This window comes from Myodes glareolus, chromosome 7 (genome assembly GCF_982192425.1).
Source record: "Myodes glareolus chromosome 7, mMyoGla1.1, whole genome shotgun sequence".
Lineage (NCBI taxonomy): Eukaryota > Metazoa > Chordata > Mammalia > Rodentia > Cricetidae > Myodes > Myodes glareolus.
Genome location: NC_142032.1, coordinates 52,280,117 through 52,298,618, shown reverse-complemented (window position 1 = coordinate 52,298,618; position 18,502 = coordinate 52,280,117). Strand labels below are relative to the sequence as shown.

The 18,502-nt window shown below is 52.2% G+C and overlaps 1 protein-coding gene across 2 annotated transcripts in view; it reads right to left on the bottom strand.

The window, feature by feature from the left end:
• Dagla (diacylglycerol lipase alpha) overlaps positions 1–13,946 on the bottom strand; it is a 57,728-nt gene extending 43,782 nt beyond the window's left edge. For both annotated transcript variants that reach the window (XM_085693603.2, XM_085693605.2), the window contains exon 1: positions 13,828–13,946. The gene's annotated coding sequence lies outside the window, so the exon portion shown is untranslated. The remainder of the gene's footprint in view (positions 1–13,827) is intronic.
• Positions 13,947–18,502: the final 4,556 nt, after the last annotated feature.

Sequence of the window (18,502 nt, the reverse complement as noted above, 5' to 3'; positions counted from 1 at the left end):
GCATGTAAACCCACTAGACCGGTTAGTGCTGGAGGTCACTGGCTACCTCCTGCCGGCTTGCTTGACGGTGCTAAAGAGATGCTGCCTTTTGCAGCTGTAACATCCAGCCTCAGGATGCCCCTTCCCCCACTCTATCCTTTTCTGGTCTGGCGCTCATATAGGGAGGGACCACTGCCTCTGCCTAGGTAAGAGAATGGGGTAGGGAGGATGTTCTGAGCATACTCCACCCACAGCCTTGGGTGACTCAAGGCTCAGGGCAGGAGAGCATTGGAACATACGGCCAGGGAGTTCCCTCCCAGACCAGGAGGCATTGGCCACACTCTGCAGGACCTCAGAAGATGCCACAGTCCAACATCCAGGAGTTCTCTGGTCAGACTGACAAAGAAAGCCAAGGTAGGCCAGTGAGTTACAAAGCAAAAGACCTCCAAATGGGGTCAGTGCTCAGTCAGGAGACTGAAGAGGCATCCAAGAGGGAAAATGTCTGTCTAGCTCATACTTCCTCCCCTCATTCCATCCCAGGACCAAATGGGAGATACACCTTGCATGGGGCCCACTCTCTGCCACCACAGCCAGGAGGCCCGAGAGCTGAGCACCTCCATTAGTTTCCCACAACCTTCTGAGTCACATGCAAAAGCAGCTCTTCTGGGCTCCTGGACTACAGGGTGCACACTAGAGAAGACACAGAGGCCCAGGGAATGCTCCTCCAGCTTCTTGAGATCACATGCATGCTGACTGTTGCCTAGGCAGGTATTAGAGACCCTGTCCATGGGCTGTGGGTTGTGATAGGTAGCTGGGAAAGCTCCCATTTAGGCTTCTCCAGCCTCTGCTAGCTGTGCTTGATCTTCAGCTCCTGTTGGGCTTCCCCTTTCTTTGTTCTTCCTAAAGCTGGGCCTCTTGCACTTCTGGGGCAGGGAAGTGGGTGGTGGGAGAGATCCAGAAACCATCCACTGTGTTGAAAGAAGACTGAAAACATGTGGCCATATAAATCTCCTGGGTTACTCAAATGTCATGAATGGCTTTTTCGTATCCCTTGCCCGTGTGCACCACACACACACAAACACACACCATGAACAGAACCAATCAATGGAAAATAGTAGTTCAAAGCACTGAGTCTCAGGGCTGTTTAGCTGCTGAAAGTGAGGTCTTAGACACACAGTCAGCCACTGGAGCGCTTGTAAGGCAGCTCAGACCAGGAAATAAAGAGAGAAGGCAGGGCTGACCCCACCCACGAGATCCAGAAGGCCAACCTCAGGGCCAGGATCACTCAGGCACCCCGGGTCTCTCAGTGGGTCTACAAGGTCTCCCACCACTCACCATACCCCTACAGCCACAGGCATGTAGGCCTATATACTAGAGACAGACAGCCCTGATCAAGTCCTTGTCTATCTAGGGGACCATGTGTCAGCAGCCATACAAACCTGGCAGCTGAAACAGTCAGAAGAGGTCTTCTCTGGCAACCTAAACTGCTCAGAAGACCGGACAGTGGAGCAGGAATGGGAAGACAAGCAGTTCACCACACCGCAGAGAACAGCAGAGCTATCAGCCAGTCACAGTTCAGGCCTCTCCATCCTCACAATCTACAGACAAGGCCTGAAGCCCAAGGACACACATCTGTGGGTTTTGCCCCATCAGAAATGCCACTCAAGTCTCATTTTGTCAACCTTAGAATGCTCTATGAAACTAGATTCTGGAGTTTATGTTTGGGCGCCTAGGTGGCACGTCCTGATGGAAAATGAACTGTACCATGTGAGGGGTCTTTTGGTTGTCTCTCTCTCTTCATACTTTCCTCCTGTGTAGCAGACAGGCATCTTTACCATCACCAGAGGAAACAGACACAGAGAACAATAAGAAACAGATCAGTATGATGGACAGGGAGCACTGGGACCTGGAGAAGGTGAAGGCTGGATAAGGTCACCTCAGCCAGAGTGCCACATTCCTGGCATATAAATCTTTCACTAGTCAAGGAGGCCTCTTGTCTCATGCTGGGTGAGTCTTCTGTGCCATAGAGACCCTGGACCAAACATGTTTATGTCACATTTTCCTCCTTACTATGAAATTATGTTCTCTATGGAAAAACAGAAACCACCACCACTAACAATAAAAGAACCAGAAGTTGCCCCCGATCCCACTAGGAAAATTAGCTATGAAGAGCCATCTAGTCCTTTGTTTTCTCTGTCCAAATACAGTGTGTGATGGTTACTGCTAGCAGAATCTAGAGTCACCCAGGAGGCAAACCTCTGGGCGTGCCTGCGAGAGTTTGGAGGCTGGGTTACCTGAGGTGGGAAGGCCACTCTAACCGTGGGTGGCACTGTTCCATGGGCTGGCGTCACAGTAGTGGAACACCAGCATCAGTCTCTCCCTGCTTCCTGAGTTTGGATACCATGTGACCAGCTGCCTCAGGCTTTTGCGGCCACAACTTCCCCGACATAACGGACTTGAATGATGAATCAGAATAAACTCTTCCTTCTCTGAGACGTCTTTGTCCAGTATTTTAAAGAAGCAATGCATGGGGCCACTCCGCATTTGCCACTTCTCTTCAGCGAACTAGAAAACATGAACTCTGCTCAGCAAATGGTTGTTCACCACCTCTCCTCCACACAGCAGGATTTCTGGAGCTTATTCACCCAGTCCCTCAGTTCCCCTCTTCTTGCTGGAAGGAAACCTCTGAAGCGAGCCTAGGGAATATACCTCTGACGGCAGGACCGTGACGGATCCTGTCTTTTTGATGGGTGAAGTTTTCCTGCTCTCTTGAGCTTGAGGAGCCAGGGTTCTGCCCCTCACCCAGCTCTTGGGTAGTGGGCGACTCCCAGAGATATGCAGAGGGGAACAGCAAAGCTGACTGATAAATGCAAATCCCCAGCCCCTCCCACTTCCCCACCCAGCAATTCTGAATCAGTGAGTTGAAGGTGGGGCCCACGACTGTGTTTAGAGGAGCCCTGATTTAGAGAATGGGTCCCAAGAGGGTTGCCATCTAAGCAGGCAGAAACTAAACATCCATTGTTGGGCCCTGCTAGATTCTGGGTTCCATCTCAGAGACGTCAAGTAACAGTCTACTCTCTTGCTTGTTCCACAGTGGGGCCACGCTCAGGAGTGCTGAGAAGTACCAATGCAAGTACTTTTCAGACTACTAGGCAGGGTGGAGACCGATCATCACCCTCCCTAAGGGTCATACACTGTGCCTTTACCGCTCAAACCACTGTCCATGGAGCAGTCGCAGCCCACGGCAAGTTAGAAACTCAGCTTATTATACAGACCTGGTCTATCTGGCCTGAGCCAGAGCCTACATCAGCAAGCTCGCCGCATGACATGCGAGTGTCCCAACAGCACCATACCCAGTCCTGGACAAGCAATCAGAGAGTGCATCCCGTGTTCCCCTCCTAGTGTTCTCAGAGGTTCAGTCATGCCCATTCTACAGGCAGGAACTTCAGCTACGGCTAAATGACTTGGTTAAGGATCCAGAAGCTGCAGGAGGAACCCCACATCAGAGCACTCGCTACTCCCCAGGGAGCTCCAATCCCACTTCTCAGATCATGCTGCTGCCCAGCTATACACCAGGGTCACAGCAGCAGAGGGGAAGTCAAATCAATGGCTCTGCAGCCTTCCCCGGCCAGCGGACAGCACGCTGGAGCTGACCCCCACTGTCTGTCTGGAGCCCTGTTTCCTCCTGGCCCACTGTGCCTGCAGTCTGCAGCTCGGAGCCAGGGTGGATGTCCTGCCTCCAAAGCTTACAGTCTCTGCAGACACAGCTGGGGACAGGAAGTAGGATCTGGGGCAGAGGAACCAGGAGCTCAGTTTGGTCTAAGGACATTCTTTATTCGCAGTCAGACTCAGTTCTGTGTGCCTTTTAAAAGGAAGTAGAGAATAGCTGTGCTCAGCCCAGCGAGGACGGCTTCTTTCAACATTCCAGTTGCTGCCATTTCCAATTACAACTTCAGAGGGCTCCTATAATTTATACATCCCAGGATGCACTGCTCCAGCTGCTTTATGATGGGAGTTCATTACACCATTAAGGTTAAACTTTTATAAAGTACTGAGCAGGTGGTGGGCTGGGCGCCCAGCTTAGTTACCGCTCCCAGAAGTCTGCTGAATGGGGTTCACCTGGGGAAGGGAGGAGGCAGGCTCTCTAAAGGGGCCAAGAAACAGAGAAGGCGGCTCCTGAGGTGCCCAGAGCCTCCATTAGCCTGTTTATTAAACTGCATAGTATAGCAGGCAGGCAGCAGGGAGAACAATCTGGAACAGCTCAACAGCACTGGCAGGGGGCATGTGGGGTGAGAGGGACCATCCTCTGTGAGCCTGAAAGGCCTTGCCAGGGCCAGGGAGGTGTGGGGTCTGAGGAGGACAGGGCTGGAATGCTCCGCAGCAAGGCAGCTACAGATGACAACTCAGCCTCCACATGGGGAACAGAGCTAGGGCTTCCTGAGAGTGAAGGAGATAGGTCTTCTCAGCAATGGGGGATACAAAAGGAGGATGGCTAGCCCCTGGTTGACAAAGTCCCCAGCGGGAGATCCACACCCTGAAAGCAGGGGCCAGACAGACAGGAGCAGCAGAGCTGTGGTCCCCAGCAGGTTTCCTGAACCATCCAGGGAAGCTGAGGTTCTACCCTAGCCTCGGCTGTGGGACACCCAGAGCTCCTCCTAGGCGCCATGCGATAATCTTGAGTGCAAAGGGGATGGATAAGGGGTCCAGAACACAAAAGCTGCTAATACTCTGCATTAAATGTGACCCTGAGCTTGAAGTCCTTTGAACTGGTTCTGGAAGGACACATCAGGGAGCATGTGCTGTAGCTGCTATTAAAGCTATAATGTCATGTGTCAGCCATTAAATGAACCAGGAATAATCTGGTGACTTTCCTCTTATGCCTCCCAGCTCCACAGAGTAGTCCACCACACAGTAGGAGCTCAGCTCGATGATGATCTTTTTATCAACAGTCTGATCAAAACGGAAAGGACCCTTGAGAAGAATTCCTTGGCTCAGCAGCAGGGAAGAGACTCCATGGCTGGTGTTCCCAGGCCTATCTGGCTCTCCTGACCTTCTCCTTCACATCTTTATAACCAAGAGGGCCTTCTGCCTGGGACCTCAAGGGGCAGGCTGTGGTGCCCACAGACTGGACTACTTCATTCTCCAGCCACTGTGGAGGCTGTCACAGTCAGGCTATAGCTATGCTGTGGAGCCCAATCTGGTTTGCAAGTCCATCATCCATCATCATCCAGCCCCAAGGTGGCTGGAGGGCCACATAGCCTTGCTTACAGGAGCTGAGAGAAACTGGCTTCCCCAAAGGCCTCAGGAGAGGATTGTTAGACAAAGGCAAGAGCCGGATGGAAGGGGTGCCAGAGGGAAGCAAACCAAAATAGGAGAGGAACCAAAAGGAGCTGGGGGTTGGGAAGGCCAGCTTCAGAGCAGGCTGGGATGTGAACAGAGTGAGATGCCAGAGGGGGACCAGCAAAACAGTGCCAATTTGGAGAAGAGGTCCAGATGCTGGCAGGGAGGGATGCCCAAGAGGCGTGGCCTGCACTGAGAAAGGGTTTGGGTCATCTAGCTTCAGAGGAGGCACAGCACTGGGAAAAAAGAGGGTCTTGGCACTGGCCTTGGCTACTAGAAAAATAGAGAGAAAGATCACGAAGTTACTGACAACACTTAGCCAGCATTGGGTATCTGCCATCCTAGGCCCTGGGCAGGAATTCCTACTTGGTGTCATTCGATACCAATATGCCACATTCCGGTAGATTCCCCCTACCCCTATGTTGCAGAGGAAACCAAAAGGTCACGTGACCTGCCCAAGTAGTGGTGTGCTACAGTGAAGCTCTGTTGTAAAGTGGAGCCCATGTCTGAAGGCTACGTTATTTAAAAAGTCGAGAGGATGAACCAGAAGCAGGCAGTCCGAAGTACTCAGGGGTGGCATGCTCTTGGTGACAAGAAGTCTCTGAAGAGGATGAAGCAGACAGGGTACTGAGGGGTCCAGGTTCCTGCAGCTAAGGCTGAAAAGGCTGGAATTGTCCCCTCAGCTTCCAGCCCAAGGCTGCCCAGCCATTCTGTAGCCTGCAGAGAAACTGCAGCAGGGCAGCTGTCCCAGGACAGTGGAAGAAGCTATGAGAGCGGGGGTAGGGCTGCAGGGCGTGCCGGGGGAGCCTGATGTAATCCCAGCGTGCAGAAGGCGGAAACTTGGGAATGGCAGGCGGCTCGGCTGCAGATTTCCAGCGAGCGGGGCCAGGCCTGCCTTGCTCCCACCCACAAGTCAGTCCTCTGCTCTGTCCTCTACTCTGGAGCCCCAGGAGGATCAGTGCAGAACCATGCAGAGCCCTGTGGCCTTCCTTGAGAGAGCCCCTGCCAGGCGCTGAGCTGATGAGAAAGCCGAGGATTCCTAGCTGACGCCCTGGGAACCCGGCCATGCAGAGTCCGGCGGTGTCCTGCTTCCCGGATGCAAGGCTCACCTCTTTCCCAGGCTTGTTTTGGGGGTGGGGTGGAAGAGATCTAGGTGGCTGCTTAGCAAACTATCTCTCTTCCTTACTAAACCCAGCCTGAATTGACCTAGTTAGGATGCAAGTGGAAAGCGAGGGGAAACAGAGCCCAGAATCCTGGAGAGTCCTCTCACGTCACACAACCAGGGCCCAGGTACTTCTCAGGAAACCACTAAACCTAGACCAGGGCTAATGACTCTCTCAGGACTTCCTGCCCCTTTCCTGGCACCACAGGGTTCTGAAGTTTCCGGCAGCTGGCAAGATTCTCTCAAAGCCTGTCTGGATAGCTTGGAGGCGGGGATACATGCTTCAGCTTGAGTTTGGGTGTCCAGCCTTAAGCACTATTGGTATGCATACCGGGGACCTCACAGGCAATCTTAACCTTTGTTTAGCACATTGTTTTCCCGAGGGCCCTTCCCACCCAGCATCACCTTTAAATATAGGGCATCCAGGACAAATATCCTTACTACTGGCCTGAAAACAGGGAAACTGAAGCTCGGAACTGATAAGTAACTCGTGCATAAATGCCCAGCAGAGAGGGACAGAATGAAGGCCCAGCTCAGCACATTTCATGTCTCCGAACATACCTATCCTATGGAAATGCCGGTCCTCACAGCAGGGAGTGGGGCTGACACAGGTCAGACAGGACATAGGGGTGTGCTATTTGATAATCACAACATAGGTGGCTGATGGGGTAGGGGAGTCCCAAGGAGACTTAAACACCCTTAAATCCCAGCAGCTGAAACTTTAGCAAGTTTCTAAACATCATCCATAAAAAGGGTTCATGTCACCTGCCCCTGGGTTGCTGAGGACGAAATGAACTAAAGACAGGGAATGCATAGCCTGGTGCTGGCATCTCTGCTCAGCAAATGTTACATCACTAGTTCCTCACTCTTCAGAAAGCAAGGGTGACCACTCTTAGGGCTATCTAGATAAAGTACAGTTCAAAAGAGCATGAAGAAAGGCTTCCTGTAGGAAGAGGCTTGTGTAGCGCCTGGAAGAGAGGCAGAGACATGACAATGAACTCAACCTGTTCAAACCCTGGTTCCTGATCTGGTCAGTGTATCCCTGAGCTGGTGACTCAACCTCTTCAAGCCTTTAGTAAGATGGAGCCTACAGGGATGGAAAAGTGAAAGGGGTACCTTTCAAGCAACAAATAAGATTCTCTCTTTCTCAAGCTGGCATTCACAAGATGAAGGTTAATATTATTGTTACCACTGATGCTGTTGCTTTGAAGTAGGGTTATCTATATAATGATCCTCCTCCCTCTGCCTCCTAAATGCTGAGATTCCAGCTGTGGATCACCACACTCAATTCCTTACTGTTATTTTGTGGCATAGCAAAGCCCCTTGCACACACACACTAGAATCCTCTAGGACCTCAAATACACAAGGATTGGAAAAAGGCAAGAGAAGGGCCCTGTTCCCAGAGGGAAAAAATTGCAGTCCATGGAGCCCATCCCTGACATGGCCTGTCCATCAGGGCAGCCACGACAGGGAGGTACAGGGTATAGAGTATATAATGAAGGACCATCAATAATGAATTAATCACAAGTGAGTCCAGGAACATTAATCATAAATTAATTAAATGGCTCCATGAGAGACCATGACAAGAGCCTACTGGGGACGAATTAACATGGGACTCTTATCTCAGCTTCTACAGCCAAGGCCACCTTCTCCAGGCCCCAAAGAGACATAGCAGCTCCTTGGCTAGGAAGACCTCCAGGTGAAGAGATGTTTCTCGAAAATAGCACCCCAACACAAGTACAGACAAGCCCTGTTCTCTTCCCACCCAGCCCCCAGCTTGGAGAACTCTCCAACGCTGAAAGGGTTTTGATGAAACTTCCCAGAATAGTAACCTCCTGGGCTGAACTCAGGCAGGCGAAATTTCAAGGGGTAATTTGGTGAGAAAATTATTTTTAAAAAAAATGCCTAGAAGTAAGTACTAGGAATAACTGAAGCCCTCCGTGGGCCTCAGAGACAAGGACAACCTTGAGGACAGTGTCAACAACCTCACGGGGATCCTTGAGAGCCTGTAGATTACACTCAGGCCTGGTGCCAGCCTGCTGGGAACCACCATCTCAAAGTCACAAGGGAAAGAGACTCCAAGCCCTGTGCAGGTTCTCATGTCCCTTCTTCATGCCCGTCTTCTGGAGACCAAACCCACAAAGTTTGTGGCTTCTGTCTCCCCTCCATCTTCCATCCAGCTTCACATCTGTGTCATATCTTCACACTCAGCTTCTTGGGGAAGCCACGACCTTGCTCCAGCTTTCCGCTCTGAACCTTCCAGGTTCCTGTTCATCAGTAGCCAGGGTACCTGTTCCAGAGGATTCTTCCAGGGTGGTGGCCCCAGGCCTAGATCCTTACTCAGGACACATCAGTGATGGCCATGTTTTACATAGATGGAAATCCAACCTCTGCCCCTACCCTCGCCGTCCTGGGGACCTAGTTTTTCCCTACCTTTCCAATCATGGCTTTTGTTGCTTTTAGTTGCTTCTGACTTGTGCACTGTGCTGGCCTTCCCAGCCACATCCACTGTTGTGGTTTATCCTCCCACTGGTCCTAAGGGCCTGGGTTAAGAGCCAAGAGCATACAAATCTCCTTTAATCACAACATTCAAATTACTTCCCCTCATTTAACCTTCTGAAGCACCACTTCTGGAAATTTGAACACCTTGGGGGCAGAATCTACACCTTCTTCTCCAGTGTGCCCAACTTTTCTTCATGGCCCTCTTTGACCCTAACCCACAGCTGTTCTCAAGAAGTAACTACCACTGTATCCAACAGAGGCATCTCTAGAGGTGATGCTACTAAGAGGCTCTTCCAGGGCAGGATGGCCCTGCCATCTCCTTATCAAGTATTGGAACCAGCTCTCCCTCCCTGGTTCTATATTCAGATCAGCATGTCATACTTTTTGTTGTAATAGATTCTGACTAGAGGGCAAAAGTCCTGATTCTGTGGAAAGCTCCACGGCTCCCATCTTGATCTCTGCTCCACGGACACTAAAGGGTAAAATTCTTACAGTTCTGCTTAGTGAGAGGTTCGCTGTCCCTATCTTACAGATAAGGAAACTGAGGTGTGGAAAAGTACCAGTACAGAAATGGAGATCTGTCTACCCTCAGCATCTAGAGTCAGTATCCTCAGGCTATGATACTATCTGGACTGTCCCCATTGGACTTCCAGGCGCTGGAGGAAGGGATGGGAGGCAGGTGTGGATCACCCCCAAACTCCCAGGTCACGTGCATATAGGACTTTGAGAGCCAGGCTCTTTCTAAAGAATACTGGGAAAGCAGAAAGGCTCCTCAGCAGACACCACCACATGCCCCCATCATGAAGACCGAGCATGAAGACCATCCCCCCATCCTGCCCGTCGGGTTTCACTGCTCCCTCCTTTTGCAAAACCCCACTCCACACACCCACTGACACCAGGCCAGCCAGACACCAGAGCCCACAATTCCCACGCCCCAGCCGCTCACACCCCCTCAGCCCTCACTTCCCACAGACACACTTGCAGGCACACGTGGCTCCACACATGTGTACTCTCTGAGCAGCCCTGTGGTGGAAACAGTCCTGCCCGGCTTTCCTCAACCACAATCTGCTAAACACCTCATGGAAACCACACCCTCACCCTCAGCTGCATTGGTGCCCACTACATTATCTCTCCTGGGTTCCTAAGCAGCAAAGGGGACCCCACCAAAGGTCAGTTCCCTGTCCTGGAAAGCCACGCACACCCAGACATGTCCCCATTCAACCCAGCTCAAAGAGGTATCAGTAAGGAAAAAGAGAATCAAGATAAACATTTTTTCAGCCCTGCCCACTGGTAACCACATCCTCAGATGTCCTAGACTCCGCGGTTCAGAAAGATTTATCTTCCCCTGACCACACACTCATTGATACTTCCCCAAGCGCTAGTTGCCCAGTCTGCTGGAGTGTAATGTTAAGCTCTTCTGGTGAGAAATTGAACTCAGATGGAGTGCTGACCCAACAGGTGATGAATGCAGAAGTTCCCTACTCTATCCTGGAAAGAGGGAGAGGACGAGGGGCAGAGTGTCTTCCAGAAGTAGGCCACACCTTCAGCTGCAGCGGGCTCACCTGGGGATCCTTCCTCTGGTCAATAACCTCTGGTTAGGAAGGCCGGATTCCCTGGCACCCCTCAAGCTGAGCAGTTGGGCATTGTGACTTACGGAGCAGCCAAGGAAGGAAAGGATGCCAGGAGCTGAGGAAAGCAACTTTTACAGAAACACGGACAGAGAAAATGGGGGTAAACTGAAGGCTAGAGCTGCAAACCTCAGTTCCAGAGGTTAGCCTGCCCTCAACATCTGCTTCTGTTACTAGACCCTGCCTCTGCTGAATCTGTCAAAAGCCAGCTTGTCTGCACAATGGCCAAGCTGGCTACCTGGCTAAGCTCCCTGCTTTTCTCAAACCCTGGGGACAGCACAGAGAGCTCAGCTCTGCTTTGGGGGAACAGAGGCCAACTCCTCCTCTCAGCATCTTCTGATCTACCCCACCTGCTGCCCAGCTCCACTGTGCAGAGTCCCAGGATCCCAAGCAGATGGCAAGGGGTGGCTGGAAAGGGCCCTGGAGCACCAAACCATAAGGCCGAGCCACAAATCAGAACACATGGGCGGAGGTGTGGAGGGTGAGCTGAGGGGACCTAAGGGTTGAATATTCACAGCAGAGAGACTGAAGGCTTCCTCCTTAATGGATCTGTTCTACAGGGCGCTTTCCAGGCAGGAGGTGAAGTGCCAAGCACTTCCTCCTGGGAGGCAGAAAGGCACTGCAGAGAGCATGTGGATGGCCTGGGCCGCCCCTCATGCCAATCTGGGAACTGCCAAAAAAACACTCGCCACATCAGGCTATATCTATGTGGCAGCTATCGGGACAGAGTGAATCCTTCAAAGCGGGAAAAGTCAGCTCACCACACCTTTTACCTGTGGTTCAGCACTGCAGCCTGGACAGGAGGCAAAGTTGCCTCAGGGAGCAAGTCTTTGCAACGAATTGTTGACCCCGGCAGACACTCAAAGGGATAGAAAAAGACCCCAAACAAAGCAATTTCCAGCCTCCCTCACCTTCCCCACCTGGAAAGGGTGTTCAGTCAGAAGTGGATCATATCAGGATAGATATCTTGGGACTTCTTACCATATTTATCCAGCCTTAGAGTACCCCTTAAGGATGCTCACAGACTCTTTGCCTCCTCCATGTGTCCAGGGCATCATTCACTGTCCCCCATCCCCCCGCCATACAGCTTCAACCTCCCCCACAGGACTACCTGCCCTGAGCCCACTTGGTAAGCACCCTGACCCGGTTCATTTTCTTTAGGCCATGGCCTCCAGAATGCTGACATAATGCTCCCCACTCCCATTCTCAGAAACAAGGGAAATTCTCAAGAGAAAACACACTTTCTGAGTCTCCCTCCCACACAGGTACCCTAGATCTGTCAGCCACAAGCACCTCCCAGACCTTCCCAGATAAAGAGGTGTGTCTGCAGCCCAAGCAAAGGGCTTTCTCCCGTTCGGGCCACTCCTGCAGAACTCTGAAATCGTCATGGCCGTGTCCAGAACCAGAACCGTCCTCAGGAGACCTGGGGCCTGGTTCCAGCTCAGCAGCTGACTCACGGTGTCAACAGACCCCACATTCCCCCACCAGGAGCGTGTATACTCTGGGCCTCTAACTCCCTAGAACAAGCCCTCGGCCTTCAGCTCCTTTCCTCACCAACCACACTCCATCCACTTCTGACTGCCCTGCCCTGACCTTTGTATAGCCTTTCGCTGCTTATGGAAGCCTCCCTGTGCAACACCTCGTGCCATTCTCTGTGACCACTGGGACCACAGTGTGAAGTGACACTTAGAGGTAACAACATCCGCCCAAGGTCACCCAGCCAAGACTGGAATTCGAGTCACCTGGCTGTAAATACAATGAACCATACTCCAACTTTAGGGAACTCAGCTCAGTTCCTGCAGGTGAGGGAGGCTTCTCCAAACACCCCTATTGGCAAAGAAACACCCTCCCCACGAAAAGCTCAGCTCTTTGCTTCTACCCCATGCCTCCCCCCAAGAAACCCATAACATCCTGAAGTCTTCTCCAACATCCCAAGACTTCTCTGGGAGGTGGGGGTGGGGGCTGCAAACTCTGTGAAGTAGCATGTGGCACTGAGAGGCAGGCAGAGAGGGAGGGAGGGAGGAAGAGAGAGGAAGGAAGCTCTCCTCAAGCTTCTCAGAAGACTGGTAAGGACAGATGCAAACCCAAAACACTCCCAGTGCCCACAGAATCATCTTCCCCGCAGCCCTCAAAAGATCCTCCGAAACCCAAAGAGACAACTCCCAAAAACCCAGTAGCAGCCCCATCAACTCAGTGAAAAGAAAGGGCCCAGGAATGAAAGCTAGATAGATGGTGAGCCACACGGCTGCCTGACCTGCAGCCACGAGCCACTTCTCTGCACCTTGCTGATTCTCATCCGGTCAGAAGCAAGGACCACCAGTGAGAATGACCTATTCCTCCCATCTTCCACAAAGTGGGGAGGATTCCTGAGCCCGGTACAGGTACATAACCAGGCAGAGCTCAACCTAGGGCAGCAGCAATCAAGAATCTAATGGTAGGTAGACTAATCTCACCGTGTCTCTCATTCTTGTCCATTACAAAGAACACCAACCTTCTTTCAATCTTCTGCCCCCAGGCCAGCATACCCAACAGGCATTAAAACTGAGCCCCATAACAGAGGCATTGCCCCTCCCGATCTCCCTGTCAAGATGGGTATTTACCCTCCTATCTATCAGGGTCTGAGGGCCACCAAGTCTCCCCTCACAGTGCTAGTCATTCCAGGGCACTGTGCTAAGCCAAAGCCGTTTCTCACAGCTGGGCCAGAGCCGCTAGTCATGCCCAGAACACTGATTCTTCAAGCCCCCAGGATCATCACTCCAAACCATGTCAAGCCCAAGGCCAGAACCATCCCAACATCCAGGCAATGGCAGCACTTCCTCACACCCATGCCCACCGCAGCACCATGGCCCAGCACTAGTTAGCCACCCACCGCGCACCAGCTGTGTGCATCACCCTCCAATACAGAGGGTGCACCCTCCTCACACCTGGGCGGCCACCGCCACACCAAGGCGGGGGTGAGTCTTCTGACACCCTTGCCGGGAAAAATCACGCCGCCCGTGCTGGATCCACGTTGCCCACGCCCGTGCCACGCGTGTCATCATTCTCGTGCCGGTGGCCCGGGGCTCCGCGGACCTCACACCTGCCACAGGCGCGCGTGGCAGCCGCACCTCCGCCCGCGGACCCGTCGGACGGGCCACCACGCGCAGTGGACATTGCCCAGCCCGCCGCGCCGTTCGCACTGCGCCGGTGCCCGGGGCTTGGCCCGGGCCCCCTTACCTCCCGCCCGCCGCAGGGCTCGGCCCGCCGCGGCCGCCGCGACCGCCACCTCCATCCTGGGCTCCCCAAGGCCCCTATTCACTAACGCTGCTTCCGCAGGGCGCCGGCGCCGGCGCGAAGGCCGCCTCCGCCCCCCGGGGGACGCTGCGTCCTTTACGTAAACCCCACTCCGCCGCCAGCGGTGACCATGGCGACGGTCGTGGGGCGGCAGCGCCCCCTAGTGCCAGGGAGGGGAGCGGCGCTCAGGCCGGAGCTGGCGGAGCCTTTGCGAGAGCCAGGCTCCCTGCGCGTGGGGGCGGTGGGCGCGGGACTGAGGCCTCCACGGGGCTCCGTGGGCAGACGAGAGGGGTTGGACCGCAGGCACTGTACAGGGGCACGGGGGCTGCTTGGGTTCCCCCTCCTTCGGGCCCCGCATGACAGGGTTTAGCGTGGGAGAGGAAAAAAAGCAAGTAGGATCACCGGAGAACTGGTTCGTTTTGGGGGAGGAAAGGAGAGAGATTGGTTCCACCTCCTTCAAGGGTCCTAGCAGTGTCTTGAAGAGTTGTGATACATCTTTATCTATGTCCTCCCTTCTACCCCTACTCCCACCCTCCTCAACGCCCAGCATCGTGCCTGACAGCCAAAGGGGAGTTTGATCAATTTTGATTTTCTGGTAAATGAAGAATATGGCCCCTCCTGTTCTCCTTCACACACGCCCATTCATTCACGCTGCAAGTCGCTCAACACGCCTTCCTGAAAGCTGCTTTTTAGCCGGGCACAGCTATACTGGTGTGCTGGGTTGAGTCTGAGGAGTGGGTGGGTGCCGGCCTGCCCTTAAGGATCTCGGGTCGCTGCGGGAGGCACATGATAGAATCAACGTTGCACGTGGGGCCTAAGTTGAGAGCTACACATGCTCAGAGGGTCAAGGGTACGAGTGGATCTAGAGGTCATGATGATGCAGTCAACCAGGACTCAAAGGTCCAGCAGAAAGTCATGAGAGGTGAAAGGGGACTAACACAGAAGAGTCTCTAAAATGTTTCCCGGACCCCTTCGTCATCCCGTGAAATCAGGGCGATTGAGTGGACATCTGGCTGAAGTGAAACCCTGCGACCAGGACAGACTTCCCTTTGTTGTAGGGGTTCCGCTCCTCCCCCAGGTGATTCAGAATTATCTATGGCTACTTCAAAGGCAAGTTCTGATTTGGGTAAAGAAAATGGGAAATGGGAACAAACACCTCAAGGAATTCAGGAAATACAAGGATTTGGGGGAGACCTTGGTTTCAGGTCAAGGACCTATCTCTAGATTGTCATGATTCATTCAAATCACTCAGTCAGTCTGGTGGTGATGGCGCAGGCTTTTAATCCCAGCATTTAGGAGGTAGAGGCAGACAAATCTCTGTGAGTTCGTGAGTTCAAAATCAGCCTGGTCTACAGAGCGAGTTCCAGGACTGACTCCATAGCTACTGAGAAACCCTGTCTTGAAAAACCGAAACCAAAACCAAAAACCAATGAAAAAAAAAAAAAGAAGCAAACAAAAAACAAATCACAGACAGCCAAAGATAATACCTCTTGCTTCAAAGTTCCAGATCCTTGGAAGAAAGAATTCTACTGTTCTTTCAGTAGATGTGGACTGCGGTGGATCATCTATGGCCAGGCAGAAAGTCCTCTGCAATACCAGCCCTCCTCCTTACTTACAGAAGTTCCCAATGGAGAAAGCATGGCTGTGTGGCCTTCCCAAGATGTTTTACTACAGTCCACCTCTTAGCTGTCCAGCACACCCGGGAGTTCATTGCACACACTCACTCACACATCATCCTTCCCATTCATGCGACTCTCACCAAACCGGTTCCGACAGTCTAGAGTGTGGGAGGCTAATACTGGGGATCCTCAAGGTGATGTCCTGTTCACCAAGTCGCTGCTTCACTGACTCCCCACAGTAGGACTGAAAGGTGGTACATTCATTGCTAGTAACATAGCCTTCAAGCTCTTTCAGCTGGGTAGGTGACCTGGGCACTCCATATGGAAGCTTACTAGAAATTCTGACCCTCTAACCCAAGATCTTAGCCTGATTACAAAATGCTCAGGGGATCTGTGTACATGTGAAAGTTTGAGAAACTGTCATTGTGCAACTGGGGGAAAGATGAAAGGAAAAGGGAAGAGGATGCTTTGGATTGTGATCATCCCCTTTGAGAAGACAGGGTCTGGGAAGGTTCTGTGCTTAGCATGCATGAGAGCCTGGGTGCAATCACCAGCTCCAAAACAGACAAAACATATTAGTTAATTATTTAGGATTCAACAATGTGAGTCAGAAACAAGGGAACACAGATAAAGGCTGCAGGCATTATTTTTGCAACTGCTTTTGAACCCCTGGAAGGAATTTATGACTTCCTTCCTCTGACTCCTTACCCCTTCCTTGCCTCCTGCCCATGTCTCAATTGGCTGAGAGGCTGACCTAAGTCTTTATTCTTTCAAGGCTTTCAGTGGTCCTCCACAGGGTCTCTGGAGTTTCCGTGCGCGTGTGCATGTGTGTGTGCGTGCAGGCGTGTGTGTGCTGCATATGTATATGTGTGGTGTGTGTGTGTGTGTGTGTGTGTGTGTGTGTGTGTGTGTAGGCGATACGTTGATGCTGAGTGTCCTTCTCTATTGTTGTCCACCATATCTATCTTATCTTTGAGACAGTGCCTCTCACTAGTCCAGGAACTCTCGAACATACTGATTGGCTAGACTGTTTGGCCAGTAAGTACCAGGGATCCTTTTGCCTCTGTCTCCCTAATGCTGGGATTACAGGCACTACCCCACATTACAGGCACTACCCCACAGGGTCTCTTTATTTAGCTCTGGCTGTCCAGGAACTCAATGTAGACCAAGGTGGCATTGAACTCCCAGAGATCCTCCTGCCTCTGCTTCCTGAGTGCTAGGATTAAAGGCGTGCACCACCATGCCTGGCTCATCTCCAGCTTTTTAGGTGAGTGCTAGGGATCTAAACTCAGGCCTATAGGCTTGCTAAATAAGCACTTTGCCAAATGCGCCATCTCCCCAGTCCTATCCCTACTTCTGAGATTCTTGACAAACAAAAGTCATGCAAGGTGGCTAACTCTGAACACAGACTCTGGTGCTTGTCCTGGCGTGGCTTCAATGCCTTGTTTGTCTTTTCCTCACAGTATCTTCCGGCCTACTTCAGGCAGGTATCACTGGAGACAGTCAGCAGGGTTGTGAATGGACGAACGAAGGAGGACAAAATGAGGGCCCCAGAACCAATGACAAGTTATAGACTGGTCCTGGTCCAGCTGTCTAGCTGAGCTCCCTGAGCGCTGTGCCAAATCCTCATTCTGGCCTCAGTTTCCCTCTGGGTCCCAGTGGAGATAATAACATGGCTCCTCCTCCCAGGGGGCTGTGTGGATTAACTAATTAATGAGTGTGACATCGCCTGTTTCCACAAAGGGGCTGATTAAATGCTGGGTGTTGTTATTAGAAGCGATGGAGGGTGTGTGACAGGCAGAGTCGGCTGGAGACAGATCTGCTCCCCTTTGTATCCTCCCCACCCTCTCCCTCCGTCTGCCCCACATTCTGCAAGCTGAACATCTTGCAAGACAAAACCAAGATGATTTTTTTGGCACCCCCCAAAGACGGCGTAGAACTTTTGCACATTTCCCCTGTGCTGGAATGTGACTCACGGCTGAGTTTCATAGTATAATTTGTCTCCAACAGCTGGTACAACTGTACCCTGCCCCAGACTCTCACAGCAGCCATAGACAGGGATGGTTCAGTCTGTGACTGCAAAATTCCTGAGCTGGACACTACCCCTGTGCTTTTGTATTGCCTCTTGGAGGCCTGGACTGAGTAACTAATCTCACCCACTACACACACACACACACACACACACACACACACACACACACACAGCCTAAGGGAGAAGGCGCCGCTAAGACACTCCTGACTCCTGCAAAGGGTTGGGAGAATTCAAAACACACAGGGTTTAAAAGTATAAAGTGTCTGATTATGACTGGGGCGTAGAGGGAAATACCACAGCTACATCTTCACTTGAATGTAAGATATTGAATTACTGGATGAAATCACAGGTCTGGGGCATGGTGACTTTGTGGTACCCAGTCCTGGATCCCTGTAGCTGGCGAGAGAACTTTGACCACCCTCAGGTCTTCCATCCATGAATATTACAAGGTGCTACCTCCTGTCCTGCATCCTGGCATCTCAGATGGGGGTAGGTGGGAAGGAATTGCTTGGTTGCCACCAGGTAAATAAGTCTGTTGCTGGCATCCCAAGAGAGAAATGTTGTTTATCCAAATAGCACAAACTCAGCCAGCCTGGGGAGAGGAGAGAAAGCTCTGGAGGCTGAGCTGTCTGTCAGACTCCCACAGGGAGAGAGATTAGCCAGTCACAAAGTCTAGGAAATGCATGTGGTAGGGGCACCTGGAGCCAGCACCATCCCTGGCTCATCTTAGTCATTTCCAGTTAGAATTTCAGACCTTCCTGCCTCTGCAAACAGCCACTGTCCCTGCACTGCCAAACCTTTGCCCTCTCTTTCTTCCCTTGACCTACTGTTATGAAGTAACAGGGATAGATCACAGGGACTAACTGACTGGAAGTGGTGGTGCCTGGGCCACATGACTACTTAGCTGGCATTTGAAGGACTGGAAGGTCAGCCATCATCCAAATGTACTGAGGGCTCTCTCACCAAG